Below are 16,416 nucleotides of genomic sequence, written 5' to 3' on the forward strand. Positions count from 1 at the left end.
AAAGTGTTAAAACTATTAGATTTCAAACTCCCCAAATAAGATTGGCTTTGTCGGAATTATATGAATCTTGTGAATGCAAAGTCAAAGAGTGAAGCAGAGAGTTCGATCAATGCACTTGGGAGTTTTGACTTTTTGCTTGGTAGGGTAATTTGGTATGAAATTTTATTTGCTATAAATATAGTGAGCAAGAAATTGCAATCTAAGTCTATGTGTATTAACATCACCATAAAGCAATTAGAAGACGTATTGTCATAGTTTGAAAAGTATAGAACTGAAGGCTTTACTTCTAGTATGAATATTGCTAAAAGTATTGCACTTGATATGGATGTAAAGCCTACCCTTCCAACAAAGCATCATGTTATTAGAAAAAACAATTTGATGAGAATAACCAAGAGGATGAAGAAATTCAGTCGGGTGATGAATTATTTAGAGTTGATTATTTTTTTAATGATTGTAGACATGACAATTACTTCTTTGAAGAGCATATTTAAAAACTAAAAACATTTGAAAGTATTTTTAGGTTTTTGCTTGATTCAAAAAAGTTAAAGTCATTGGATTAAAAGGAATTGAGAGAATGTTGTGCTACTTTTCACTCTGCCTTTTCTCATTGTGATTTATCAGATGTTGACTTAAATGATATTTTCTCTAAATTGAAAGTGTTGCAATTTACTTCACCGAATGAATTAATGTCAGTCACAAAAATTCTTGAGTTTGTCAAATCTACATATTGCTATCCGAATGTTTCAATTGCTTATAGAATTTTTTTAATGGCCCCTGTGACTGTGGCATCATCTGAAAGAAGTTTTTGAAAGCCAAAGTATATATATATATATTCATTCAAAGCAGTCCACTTGAGTCGTAGTCACTAAATTATTTATATCTTGAGATACAGAACTCCAAATTAAGATCCGTAAATTTTATCTGAAACTAGACTTACATATGTTCTTACCATAAAATTTTCAGAATTTTTGGTTTATCTATAAAAAATTTTTTTATGATTTCTTGTGTTTTTGTAGTTGATGACATAGGAGTAGATTGAATGAAAATATATATTTTTAATTTTGTTAGAAAATATCTTATTCGCTAAGGTAATAAAACGTTTTATTTTAATGAAATTACTCAGATATGTTTTATTTTATTGTATTAAATTTTATAATTTTTAAAAGGATTCCAATTTATTATTTCGCCTAAGCCCCAAAAATGTCAAGAAGAGACCTGAATGTGTATTGTATCATATCATATGTATAAATCACAAATATTTAAAGAAGTTTTTTATATTGTATGACTATTTTGTGAATAATTTTATAGCCAACATTTTTTTATTTTAAATTAACGTGACCCCATTACTTTATAAAACTTGTATGTTTAATTTTTATATCATAAAAGAAAATCAAGTCAAACAATTATAATTGTGTAAATAATAAAGTTTTAGGAAATAGTTCAAAAAAATAAAAATTGCATTTTTTTTCAATTAATTTGTTGTTCAATTTTCATTCTAACATTAATTATCAAAATTTTACAAAATAAACAAATATGTTATTATATTTTAATATCTTAATCATATTAACTACGGGGTTAGGTGAGATAGCAAGGATCTTTCTTACCTTAACCAGTAGTCGAGGATTTGATCATTGTCTTGGGTATAGAGTAGCTTTAAAACTCGTGCCCAGCATCTACTCCTTTAATGAATCTATAGAACTTGAATGATTAGTCATTGAGCTTACTTTAGTGGATATCTTAGGAAATAAAAAAATTTCTTAATCAATCTAAAATAAGTTTTTATATTATTTTAGAAAATTTAGAGTTTACGAGTTGTTATGGAAAATGACATTTATTATATGTCTCATTTTTAAATTTAAGTTTTAATTTTTATAAAAATTAAATTTTAATTAAAATCAATTTTATTTATAATAACACATAAATTAAAATACAAGTTTAAGTTAATAAAACATAATTAAATTTATATTTTAAAATTTTTAAGATTTGAAGTAATCAAAGATGAAGTTGAAAATATTGCTCTCCCTTTGTATACATCTGTGAAGTCATACACTCAAATGATTAATGGTTCGAGGATACCTTAAAATTATCAACCTCCAAATTCTAATAGGTTAATGACAAAAGGTATCTACATCAACATGATGCACACTTTATGAAAACCTGCAATAGCGTTGACACTAATGAAAATCTCTTAACGAAGAAGTACATCCAATTATTAAAATGAAATTGATTATCAATTTGAAACAATTGACCTAAAATTTCTGAACTTATTCACAAAATGCAATGTATAATTAACATAGTTAATGGAAGATGTGTCAATCATCAATTACATCCCTTGCTGAAAGCATTTAAGCCTTTTAACCATAAAGAAATATTGTCAAAGTCCATATGCTTACAAGCTTCTATAAGCCTACTTTTGTGCTTAGTAATATGTTAATTTCCACATCAATGGAACTAATACCAAGTTTATATGCTAGTTTCCATACCACCTTAAACAATGCCATCATTGCTTATTTGTTAAATTGCATACTCGTCCATAAACATCCTACTAACCATGGTTTCTGTCCATCCTCGAGAAGTCCCTGCGTTGTTAACTTTGACCCCAAACCTTCAATATCATCTTTCATCATGCAACTTAGTAAACCACTACTTCCAATCCTCCCTCACTCTGAACTTAGCACTGCATTCTAAAGCTTCTACAAGAAATTCGAGAAAAAAACTTGATGCAGACTGCAATACTCTTCAATAACTCACAGGGGAGGCTCTAAAACCAATAACAAAGTAGGCCATTGATCTCTAAGAACATTCAGAGGTTTGTTTTACAACAACTAATCTTAATTATTGAAGTACTTAACTTTTAACTCAGCCTTATAATCCATTAATTTCTTTGTTAATGTCAACCGGTGTGACATATGGAAAACACAAATTTGTCTTGCCAAAAAGCAACAATTATTGAAATATATGATTAAACAAGGAAGCTCCTCATAAATAAATTTATAAATAATACTTGTTTTGCATTTAATACATGATTAAAAGATGATCTATATCCCATTTTATTTATGCTTCTTTTAATATGATATGCAAGAATTCTTTAACATTCATTTTCCATTGAAAAGAGATAAAGATAATGATGGAAAGTTTGGAGAAAATTTTCAAACCTCCTTTCATCTTTTCTTTGCTTCTACTTGCGAATTTAAAGGAAGATCATTATGCTGTGGGTCAACCTAAAAGCTAAGTTATTGTTATATGACCATACATTAATCTAAAATTAAATTAATTTTAAAAATTTTAATATGATTTATACTTGTTTAGTTCGAATCTCATATTAATATAATGTTTTATTCTTTTGTATACTTTTGTACTGTTTTGCCAAATCAATAAAATTATTTCGTTTATTTTATAAAAAAAATTAATATGTTACCTATAATTTATTTATAACTAGTTTTTCGTTTGTATATTTTATAAAAATTTTATTTATTAGAAAAAAATGTTTTAAACTGCGTAATTTATTTAAATTTTAATAAGTTATATTTTCATCTGTAGTTTAAAACCTTTTATTTAGAAAAAATATATCAATATTTTGAACTTTAAAACAAAAGAAATAACATGATTTTTTTATAAATTTGGGGAAAATAGTGTTAATACATTTATTTGCTGGAAATTTTAAAATATAAATGATAAAATTGCAGGACACAGTTTTAATTAAAATAAGAATAAATTTACCTCAAAAACTATATTTATCTCATATTTTAAAACTAAAATTTTAGATTTTATAAATTTATATCATATTTTGAAATTACAAATACTTGATATTTTAAAGTTAGTTTGTAGAGGAAAAACGTAAAAAGATTAAATATATACATTTTTGCATTAATGCGAAATATAAAAGGTAAAACTGACAAAAGTATAAATGATATGTAGAAGACTATAGTTAATAAATTTAGAAATTCTTGAGTGAACATTAGTTACATCTTATACACAATTCTTGACATTGTTGTAAAGAATATATAGTTTACTCATTATTAACGTTTGTCAGTGCTCTTCATGGTAGACCAAAATTGTCCATGATCCTATAGAGTCAAACAAAATATGACCAACTGTTACATTTCTCTCATACTTTAATTAAATATAAATTAAATTTACTTAAAACTACATTTATATCATATTTAAAATAAAATTACATAAATCTATCTATTTTAAAATAAAATATTATGTTTTATTTTTCTGCTTTAATTTCTATAACCCAAGAAAAATATTTTATGTGTAGAAAAATAAAAAAAAGTTTACTTTTTCAATTTTTTTAAAATGTATAGATTTTTCTACATTTAAATCTACAACCCACAACTTTTTTAAAAAAAATCCCTTTTCTAATTTTTCAAAATGGTTTTAAGAAACATTAATCCAAATTTTGAATCAAGAAATACACTAATCCGCCGTAGTTCGATATTTCAAATTAGGTTCTCTTGAATACTTAAAGAACTTGTTTTCAAGTAGTTTATGAATCTTTTAATGCTTTTTACCAATTCTTAAATTCTAGTGCTAATGATAGTTTTTCTTATATTTTTACATCTTTTGAGACCAAAATTGGCAAAACTATTTCATTGGCAGTCTAATGGTTGATTTGAGCTTGTATAGGGAGACAACAACGGTCAAACATTGAGTAAAGTTGCATCTAACGTGGGTGTCACGACACTGATGTTAGGATGTCGTGACACCGAATCCTTTCACCTTGAAGATGCAAAAACTTCAACATAAAATCAACATAGAGCTTACTGTCGAGAGAGTCGCGATACCGAGGGTAGGATGTTGTGACATTGAGCCAAAATTGTGACACCAAGCTTTCAAGGTCATGATAGCCTTGAAGGTGTTGAAGTGAAAAAATTGGAGCCATCACTAATGATGTCGCGACCGACACTGACCAGGGGTTGTCGCGACACTGAGATCTACCAAAGCCAAAATTGTGCCACTGTCGAGGGTGTTGCAACACTAAAGCCTAGGTGTCGCGACACCGAAGCTTGATGTATGAAACACTACAGGGGTAATTTTGTGTCTAAACAAGCTTAAGTCGTTTCTCATTTAAGGGCATAATTGTCAATGTTAGTAGGTTATAAATATATTACCTTATAAGCTTTTGAGAGAAGATTGTTGGTGGCTGAACATTTTTAGGTTAGGTTTTCATTTCTTTCCATTTCTAGATTAGATTTTTCCTTTTCCTTTTAGAATATTTTTTATTTTTGTTGTTTTATTTCTTCCTTCTTGTTAAAGACTTTGCAAAAGAGAGATGATCAAACTTTTGGGCTTTATTGGATTTCCATCAATTAAATGAGCATTTTCTTAAACTATTCATATTTATTTTATGCCAACTATGTGATTGATAAAATACTTGTTTGAAATTTAAGTTTGATTATATGCTAAATTGGTTGATGGTTGGCTGATTGGTTATTTATTAAGTTAATATTTATTCTTGATTAATTGATTGTTCGATTATATTAAAATGCTTAATACGCTAGAATTGATGCCTCTAGTGGAAAACCTAGATAAACGAGACTGAAAGAAGAGTTTTTCATTATATAGCTCAATATAATTGTGTCGAATAGTGAGACCGAGAGGAGATCTATATCAGTAGGTGAGACCAAGAGGAGAACCTATGTGGTATCTTTTAGTCTAGGATGAGATCAAGAGGGGATTCTTAGCTAAGAGTGACAAAAAATATAATCGGTATATGTAACACCCCCTAACCCCAAACCATCACCGGAATAGGGTTACGAGGCATTACCGGACATATCTAATAATTTACAATAATTCTTAAATAAATATCAAACATATTAAGATAAAATCATAAATTCATATAAAAATTACAAATTGACTCTTTTTTTTATAAAAATTTGTAAGACATTTACGCTTACTTTTACACTAAACCTCCTGCAAATAAAACCATAAATTTTACAAACATAACCAATTCAGCCAATTCAACCAATTCATTTCACATTCTTATTTTCTATTCTAAATGCATTCTAATCAAACTCAATTAATTCAATATCAATTTAAATTTATCAATGTACTAATTAATTTGGAATGGATAAATTTCTTTCATTAAAATTCTTAGATTTATAATACTAACATTTTTAGCTATTTATATTCAAAACATAATAACGTTTATACACATCCTATGTACATGCCACATTCTAAAAGAAAATATACATCACATAAATTTGCTGAAGTCGGGTCTGGTTTTGGATGCTGGCTCAATACTTGACTTCTACAACATGCGCACGGACACAACCGTACGCTGAGTATTTTTATACTCAGTGGTATTACTATAAATTAAACTATTTAATAATAATAAAATTTCAAATATTGACCATAATCTTTATAAATCACTTAAAAACCAAATATACATATTCATATATCATTCCATAACTTTTAAATATATATATATTTTCATTCTAACTCAATTCATAATTTAACTCATACATTCTTTCTCGTATTTTTCTATAGTGACAAATCAACAATTTCATTTTCAAATTTTCATTTCAATTATTTACCCTATTAACAAAGCTCGGACTCTGACAGATACGCAGATTCCACCCAAACACACCAGATTATCCAACCTAAACACACCCGGAATTATTTAAATCCTCCATAACACACCAATGTATCATATCCTCCCTAACACACCAATAAGGCATTAAATGCCTCTTCGGATAAACCGAAACATATAATAATAAAATCATCTTCTCCGCCGAACTACAAATCTCATCATCACATCACAAATCCAATGGCATGCCATTTATATCCAATCTAGTCCGATAAGTTAATAGGGTATTATTTTACTTTCCAAATTTCAAATCCATTTCCACAACAATCTCAAATACTCAAACAATTCAAAACATCCATTATTTCAATTCACATATATTTCAATATTTACACATATTCTTACTTAATTTCAAATGTTATCACTTACCTTACTTTAAATGCCTCATGAATACAATTTCAATATAGCATTTATTAAATAGATTAAGTTATAGTAATACAAACCCGGAATACGCGTTTACTCCTCAACGATCTTTTCTTTTCCTTTGGATGCCCTCGTTTTCCTTGTTAGCTACGAAAATAATAATTATTTTCACTATTAATTACAATCATTAATAATAATAATAATAATAATTAAATTTTATTCAATTCCTACTTATTCCCAATTTAATTTTAACTAAGCTTACTTATTATTATTATTATTATTATTATTATTTCTAACTTAATTCACACTCTATTTCTACTCAAATTTCTTCTAAACTCAAATTTATCTACTAATTTTTCAGCATTTTTCACTAATTTCAAATTTTCCTCAATTTAATCCCTAAAATTCAAAACTTATAGTTTAGTTCACAATTTAATCCTTTTATCAACTCTAACTAGAAACTCTATCAAATAAACCTTCAATTCCCTCATTTATTCAACATAAACCATAATTTAAGGCTTTTTATAACTTAATCCCAACTATGTAAAACTTTCAACTTAGTTTACAAATCAATCTTTTTATCTATTCTAACTAGAAATTCTATCAACTAAACCCCTAATTTAACAACTTGTTCAAAATGAATCATGTTCAAAAACCTATGAACTTGCATAACCTCCACTTAATTTCAACAAAACTTTGTTTTAAAGCTTCTAAAACATCAAAATGAAGAGAAAAGGGCTAAATTTAGCTTACCAATTAACTTGAAGCTTTAAAATCTCAATTTCCCCTTTTCTTTTTCTTTCCCTTTTCCTTCCCCTGTTTTTCGTCTCTTTCTCTGTTTCTATTCTGTTCTTCTTTTGTTTCTTTGTCTTTTTATTTTACTTACTTTACTTTATTTCTTTTATTATAACTAATAATATTAATAATAATAAAAATCTTTTACTTATTATTTAAGCATATATTTATTTTTATTACAAGTATACCTATGTAATTATTACTATTACACTTGTCTTAATCTTTACCATACATTTGTCATCTATTTAATTTATATAATATAATACAATATAATATATTATATTATATAATAAAATAATATATATAAAACATAAAAATCTAAGATTTTTATCACTTTTACCGTAACATTTCTTATTAATGGCTTAATTGCCATTTTAATCATTTTATTTTTATTAATCTATAATTCAACTTTTACCCTAGATCAATTTAGTCCTTTTTCTTAATTTCTCTTAATTAAACTAAATTCACCCAATTAATACCTAATTAAACACACAACTAGTCTAGTAAATATTTCTAATAATTATTTTCGAACTCAATTTACTAAGACGGAGGCTCGATAATATACTTTTTTTTTCCGATGCTTGTGAATTTTGGGTCATTACAGTATAGGTTTATTAGCTTGGTTAGCGATTAACAAATCAATCGACCATCATTTTATTATTTACATTGGATAAAACAATATTGGAAGAAAATTAGATTAATTTGTTTAATTGATAATATAATTTTAGTTTATAAACAATTTATATTTGAATTTGCATTAATAATTTTTGATTCGATTAGATTAGTAATTGTTTAATTTGTAATTAACTCGATAAACATATTTACCAATTTGGCAATCCTTTGGATTCAACCATTGGAATACTCCAAAGTGTTACAAACACTTAAAAATATTACAACTGACCTGTCACACTTGCAATACACAGCTATAGTTATAACTGTATTTGTGTTGATTCATAACTCTGATGCACATACTTTGGGCCGTGGTCACACTAATGCAAGTCAATTTAAATTTTAAAACATAAAATGAAAATGGGTTTTCCACCATATATTTTGCATTATTTTTTTCATTGGCTAAAACTTTTCCAGAAATTTTTTCCCCTCGAAAATATTTCAAAAGATTCAAGCTTCTTCCTTTTTTAGCTAAAAGTAAATTATTTCTTATGTTAATTGCCTTATTTAGGTAGGACATAAACGTCCAATGATGATATTGAAATCATTAAAGGCATTAAATTAAGAATCTAATTGGGTCAAACAGAATAACGATGAAGCAATAAAAGGTAGTGCAGGTTTGGCATCTTCAGGGGGTCTTGTTAGGGAAAATGATGGGAGATGGCTTTTTGGCTATAGTCATGGTATTGGTAGTTGTAATGTGGAGCGAGAGAAACTCTCGGTGATTTACGATTATCTCAAATGCTTTAGGATAAAGGCTTTTGTCAAGTGATTGTCAAAAGTGATTGTCTTTGGGCAGTGCGGGTTTGTAACGGTCTCTTACATAGCACTGCTAATTGAGTTCTAACAAGACGGATTTAAATGCTCTATAGCAGACAAGGGGTTATTTCTTTTTGGCATATTTTTTAGTCGAACGTAGCAACCGATTCCATGGAAAGTCTACTAAAACACAATCAAATGGACATTCACTAGTTTTTGCAACCTCCAACAGTAATAGTAAGTAGTGGACTTCGCAAGAAAAGATATTGATGCTGTAACACCCTGATACTCGACCCGATCACCTGTTCCGAGCTATATATGATGTCACATTTGTTTCTAGAGAAACAATCAACAATTACATTCAATTAGAATCATTAAACATCCAAATATGAGTAATACACGTGTATAATATGATATGTAATCATTCTCGGGTCTTATAGGAACTTACGAAAGCCCTTTTTGCTAACCCGAGATCAAATTAGAATCAAATTGTAAGAATTCAAAATGTTGGGTTGACATTGCGACTTCGGAGATCCCTCGTCGCAACGTTAAGAGTATCTAATCGCGACGTGACTCTCTGTTTTGAAAATGGCCAAAATGGCATTAACTTGCATCACTTAGAAAAAAAAATTCATCACAATCAATCACAAATTTAGCCAAATATGCCATTCTCAATGTTCAATCTTAGGATATCTCATCATATATACCTTTATATTACCTAAACTCATATATTAACAAAAACACTTATACAATTACCATTGGTTTACCAAATTGACATATATATATATATTCACATATAATCTCAATATTGCAACCATTCATACAAATCAAATAAGTACCAAATCCATATATGCAATTCAACCATTTGACCATTTTCAAGCTTCAATTATAAACGTATTTACACCTTATACAAAAACCGACTCAACCTAGGTACATGTCGTGTAACGAACAAATGAGACTTTACAAACATTTATGAGTCAGGGATCTCAGACCGGATGTTGGAATCACTTCTTGGGCACAGGGAAAACAAATCATACATTGAGCGATAACTCTCAGTGGTATTTCCATGATTCAAGTCAATATAACATAAGTTAAATTAATTTCAAACATTCAAATCAAATTCCATTTTCATCCAACTATTATGTTATCATACTAATTTTTAATCAACATATCAATCTACATATGCAACTACAAGCACCAAATATACCATATAAATCAATCTATACACATTTCAATTAACCAACCTAAAGATTATACCATATTAACATATTAGCATTATTGATTTCAAAACTAAAGCTCATTGTTAATGTTTATATCTACATATGCAGAGTTGTGTTCAAATAGTTGGTTTAGGCCTAAGATTAATGATTATGCACTTGAATGAATCTTGAATTGGTTTTGGATATATGAATGGTTGAAATTAGATTGATTAGTTATTATACTGAAGTTTATAAATTGGTGTATTTTTACATGAGAAAATTGGTAAACTATGAAGTGTTTGCATGAGAATATATATGCGATTCCAAGTCTCTTTTAGCTTGTAACATGTTGAAGTTGGTAGTAACAGAATATCACGTCACAACGACAAACTCTTGGCATCATGATGAGGACCAGTGCAGGATTCTCACGGCGATGTTGTTACTTCGAGGTCACAACAAGCCTTTACAGCGAGTCACATTGCGATGTTGACTCGAAACTTTGTAGTTTTTTACATTTTGGTCTATATCGACCTTGAGTTAGCAAATGAGCTCTCGTAAGCATGTAAAAGAGCTAGAAATGATTATATAATGTTTCTAATGACCCATTTATGCCCGGGCCCGAAACCAGTTAAAAGTCCATAATAAAACAAATGTCCATTTACAAACCCAAAATGCCAACCCAAAATTAAATCTAACCCAACAGGCCCAAAAATTAAAAAACCTAACAGCCCACAAACTAAAAAAGTTTTAGCAGCAGCAAACCCTAGCCACATGCAGCTAGCCATTGCCCATGTGCGCCGTTCCGCCTCACGCACACCGCCACCACTCGAGATTCACCTATCACCGGCCATCCACGCGTCTAATATCTGCAAAACAAACCACACGCAACAACAGATAACTTAAATAGCAGGACGACAAAAAAGATAGAAACGAAAGGGCTGTAATTTGGCTATAAAAGCCAAAATTTTCTCGTTGTATTTTTTTTACGCGTACATTGATTCGAAACATATAAAAAATCAATCAAAAAACAGAAAGTGTTTTTCTTTAAGGTGATTATTTTCGATTTCAATCCTTTTTTATTTATTTATTCTTTTTTTTTGTTCAAAAAAAAGGGAAAGGGTACTTACCTGAGCGCTGTAATTTCGTCGTCGAAGTCCCTCCTCTCCGTTGCCGAAGTCGGGCATAAAGGGTGAAGGGACCCCTTTTCCTTTTTCTCTTTTTCTCGCAGAAGAGAGGGACAAAGAAAGCCCTGTTCCGCGTGACCCTGGCCGCCGTTCTCGGGGGCACCGTGACAACACGCGGTGGTCTGGTATTTGGGCCCCCCAGAACTGGGAAGAAAACCCTAACAGAGGAAATGGGGGGCATTTTCTTTTTTATGTTAAAAAGAACAAACAGCAAGTGAAAGGGAGGATTGCCGCTCTTATTAAGGCGTAAAACGGCATCGTTTAGTGCCAGATTTAGTGGCTCCAAAACGGTGCCGTATAGGGCCACCCATATGCGCGACTCGACCCGCCGGTAGATCCGCGTGTTTTGGCTCTGAGGGGATATTTGTGCACGGGGTCCCTCCGCTTTCTCTCTGTGCTGCAATCTGATCCCTGTTGTCTTTTTATTTGGGCTGCGTGATTTTTCCATTCGTTCCAATCTGGCCCACGTTGAACGCAGTGCATAAGGGTTGGGAATATTTTCCCAATTAGTCCCTCACTGTTAAAGCGCGTTCTACCTTGGCCCTTAATGCCTCTTATTTATTTACAGTTTCAACCCCTATATTCTAGTCCGTTTCCAGTTTCATCCTTGGTTCTTTAAATTTTTATTTTTTTTATTTTTCTTTTAAATTGCTTTTGTTTATTATTATTAGTTTTCTTGTTTGTTTTGATTTCATTTTTATTTTCTTTTTAAACTGTGTAGTTTTTTCTTTATATATATTATTTCATTTAAACAGTTTTATTTTTTTACGTATTATTTATATTAAACCATTTTGTTTATATATATTATTTTAAATTTCCTTTTCTATATGACATTCCAAATTTTTTATATGGTATATCAATTTGCTTTTATTATTATTTATTTTATTTTATGTTAAGATGTATTATATATGTTAACGATTATAAACTGTTTTACACTATTTCCTTTAAATTGCCATTTTTTATTTTGAACTCATTTTATGTATTATTTAGTTAAAATCGTTTTATTATTTTAAAATTGTTTTATATACCTTTTTAACGCAACTTATTTATTTTAAAATGCTTCATTTGTGTTTCTTTTCAAAGATTTTTCTTTTCTTATATTACTTATCTTATATATATGTACATCATTTGTTTTATATATATATATATATATATATATATATATATATATATATATATATCATCCTTTTTTAAAATAGTTTTGTATGTTATTAACCTCAAATTTCTTGTTTTGCATTATCTATTTTAAACTCATCACTATCATTTTAAAATTATTTTTACATTTTATTTGATTTTAATTTGTTTTATACCTTTTTAAATTATTTTTAATTCATTAATCTTTATTTATCGATGTTTATATTTGAATGATGAATGTTGTGAGATTATTGCCATTGCATGTACTTTAATTTGTTTATTCGCTTTCATATCATTGGTATTCACTTGCATAATATTGTATTCGTGTATTATTGTCTCGTGTACGCTATTGTATTTTATTTCATGTCATTGCGTCGTGGATATTTCAATGTCTTTGTTCAATATAATCCACTTCGTTTACTCCCAAACAAAATAAATGTACGCCTTTAAGTGTTGTACTCATGACTATTCAAAAAGATTTTCTAAATAAGGTAATATTTTGCGTTTAGAAATTCGAGAAAACGTGCCCTAAAGTGCTGGGTTTCGATTTCTCGTTTGACCAAATAGCCAAATATCCTCTTAAAATTTCAAAGTATGGGTTTTGGAAACCATAAGGTGCTCTTGGTTTCGAGGGTTTAAAGTATCGTATCCTAACGTGCTGGATGTGATATTCTTTCAGAACAAGAGAATCCTAAATTCCAACCCATGTTATTCGAGTTTTTTAAGATCGTATTTTTAAAACTCTTCAAAGTTTTTAATCTTCGACACTAAGACGCTAGTTAATCAACTAGGTACCAATTTTGGGCGTTACGAGGGTGCTAATCCTTCCTCGTACGTAACTGACTCCCGAACCTGTTTTTTTATTTCATGGACCAAAATCGTTGTTTTTTAAAAAATCAAATCGTTTATTAAAAACTTTTCAAGGTAACCCGATCACACCTAATCAAAAAGGATTGGTGGCGACTCTCGTTTTAATTTTTGTTTTCAAATCCAAGTCGACCCCGTTATCCCAAAAAAAATGGTGTCAACAATGTTTAATACATATTTTTTTCATTTGTAATTGAATGTATATTGATTGTCAAATTGAACGTTAAATATTGGAATTGCTCCAATAACGAATGTGACACTTTGTAGTCTGACCTGACGGTTGAATTGGGGATGAAGGTGTTACAACTAAGTGAGATGGTGGCCCAATTAAAGGTGACTCCAACTCAATAAAATACTTAATAAATAGTATAAATATTAAAATTTAAATCTTTACTTGTTAAAAACATACACTTAAATTCCTAAAAAAAAAAAAAGGGACAGACACATAAAATTCTTAAGAAATCACAACTAACTCATACAAGAAATCAAGAAAACACGTAGGAAGTAATAATAATTAAATGCACATGATTCCAACACCAATAATTATTTGTAATTTATGATTATGGTTAAAATTTGCTGCACCATTTCATATAAGTCGAAATAGGAGTGGACAACAAATGCTTCAAACCAAAGTTTTCACTCTTAATGTATATATTTGGGATCTTTCTTTGTGCCACGGTGCTTCACTAAAGACTGGTTAAATATTATTTATTTTCTGATAAAAATATTTATATATTAAAAATAACATTTATTAAATTATGTTTATTTAATTATAATTATAAATTAATTATAATATCATATATATTATATAAAATAAGGTACGTAAAAATATTATGTGAAAACATAGAATTATGCTAAATGAACACATTTATTACTTGGCATTGGACCCATGTTTTAATTAATATATAATATTTAGGGTGAAGCTGGGCTTTGCAGGAGTTCGCTCTCTAAATTGAAAGTTTTTGATTTTAACTCTTTTATAATTTATAAAATTTTAAATTAATAATAATAAAATTACATTTTAACTCCTTAAATATAATAAAATTTTAATTTAATTCTTTAAAAATTGTAAAGATATATACTATTAAATGGTAAAATTATATTTTTATTATCATAAAATATACAACTTAATTTCGTCTCAATTTTTTTTTCTTGCTTCGCCCTTGATAATACTTCATTTAATTTAAGAATGAGTATGAATAGTTCTTTTATATTTAGAATCAATTCTCTTAAATTGGAAAGAAGGTTTAGTTAAATTTCATTTTTAAGCCTTTTATTTGAAAATTCCGTTCATAATTGAAAATTTCTTCAAACTTTTTTTGTTAAAATAGAAACTTTGCTTCTTACAATAATTTAATTTGATATATTATTTTTAATATATTATTTTTACTTTTAAAAAATTACTTATATTACTTATAAATGCTTTTAACTTGTTTAAAATTTAATATGAAATCATTTAATATATTTTGCTTATTTCTTTTCAAAATATATTTTTAATTGTTAAATACAATGAATTATGCATCGAGGATGCAGCTAGCTGTATATATATATATATATTTAAATAATGGTACTAAAAATAAATTGCTATAAATCTATATATTGACAGTTAGTCAAAAATGGCTTTCAGGATTTAGTTTCCTTGTTCATATTTATATTCTGTGAAAATTAACAATTTAATTTATTCATTACTAAGGATATGAAGTACAAGGGTTGATTTTATTAATTTATTACATATAAATGGTTAAACGGTTGATTTTTAACTTTGAGGATTTAGTTTCCTTATTTATATTCTATGAAAACTAAAATTTAATCTAGTCATTAGTAAGCATATGAATTACAACGGTTGATTTTTATTGATTTATTACATATAAATTGTTGAACGGTTGATTTTTAACTTGAGGATTTAGTCTTCTTATTTATATTCTATGAAAACTAAGAATTTAATCTAGTCATTAGTAAGCATATGAATTATAACCGTTGATTTTTATTAATTTATTACATATAAATTGTTGAACTGTTAATTTTAGATTATTAATTCACGATAAGGTTTAATCGTATAATACAATCGATCTAACTTCTCAACTTTTATGAAACATGAGGATCAAATTCTAACAAATTTTACTAGTTTTTGTATTATCAAGTAAGGTAAGTTTATTTAACTCGTTTTTAGAATTTTGAAGAGTTTTACTTGGATTAAATTTCCAAATTTTACTAGTTTCTTATATCAAGAATTCAATTGGTATTATTTGAAGGCATAAGGATTGTTTTTGGCGCTCTAACCTTACCCAAAAAAAAAAAAAGCAGCAACTATTTTAGCCATTCAATTAAAATTTTGGTCTTATTTAGTCTTTGAATTTGTATTTTTTATTATCAAATCACCCAAAATGGATGAAAAACGTTAACTTTACTAACATGGCATACACGTTAACATTTAATTATTTTTAATATTTTAAAATATATATTTTATACTTTTTAATAATTTAAACATGATTTTTAATTTATTTGAATTTTAAAATTTTTAAAATATTAGTTAAATGCTTACATGTCATTCACATGGTAATCCACATATATGCCAAGTAAAGTTAAAAATGTTAACTTTTTCTTAAATTTTGGGAAGATTTAATAGAAAATATAAATTTAAAACTAAAAAAAAAGGGAAAAGATAAATGATTGACTAGAATATTTTTTTGGTAAAGTTGAAGGAAGATGTTGATTATGCCTTATTTTAATGAACATTGCATCTTTTAGGCTGTAGACTTTCATTCTTTTGCGAGTTCTTTAGACATGCTTTTTTTAAGTTTGGGATGATTGGTTATTAAGAGTGATAATGTGAGTAATTAACATATTTATTATG

This window comes from Gossypium raimondii, chromosome 5 (genome assembly GCF_025698545.1).
Source record: "Gossypium raimondii isolate GPD5lz chromosome 5, ASM2569854v1, whole genome shotgun sequence".
Lineage (NCBI taxonomy): Eukaryota > Viridiplantae > Streptophyta > Magnoliopsida > Malvales > Malvaceae > Gossypium > Gossypium raimondii.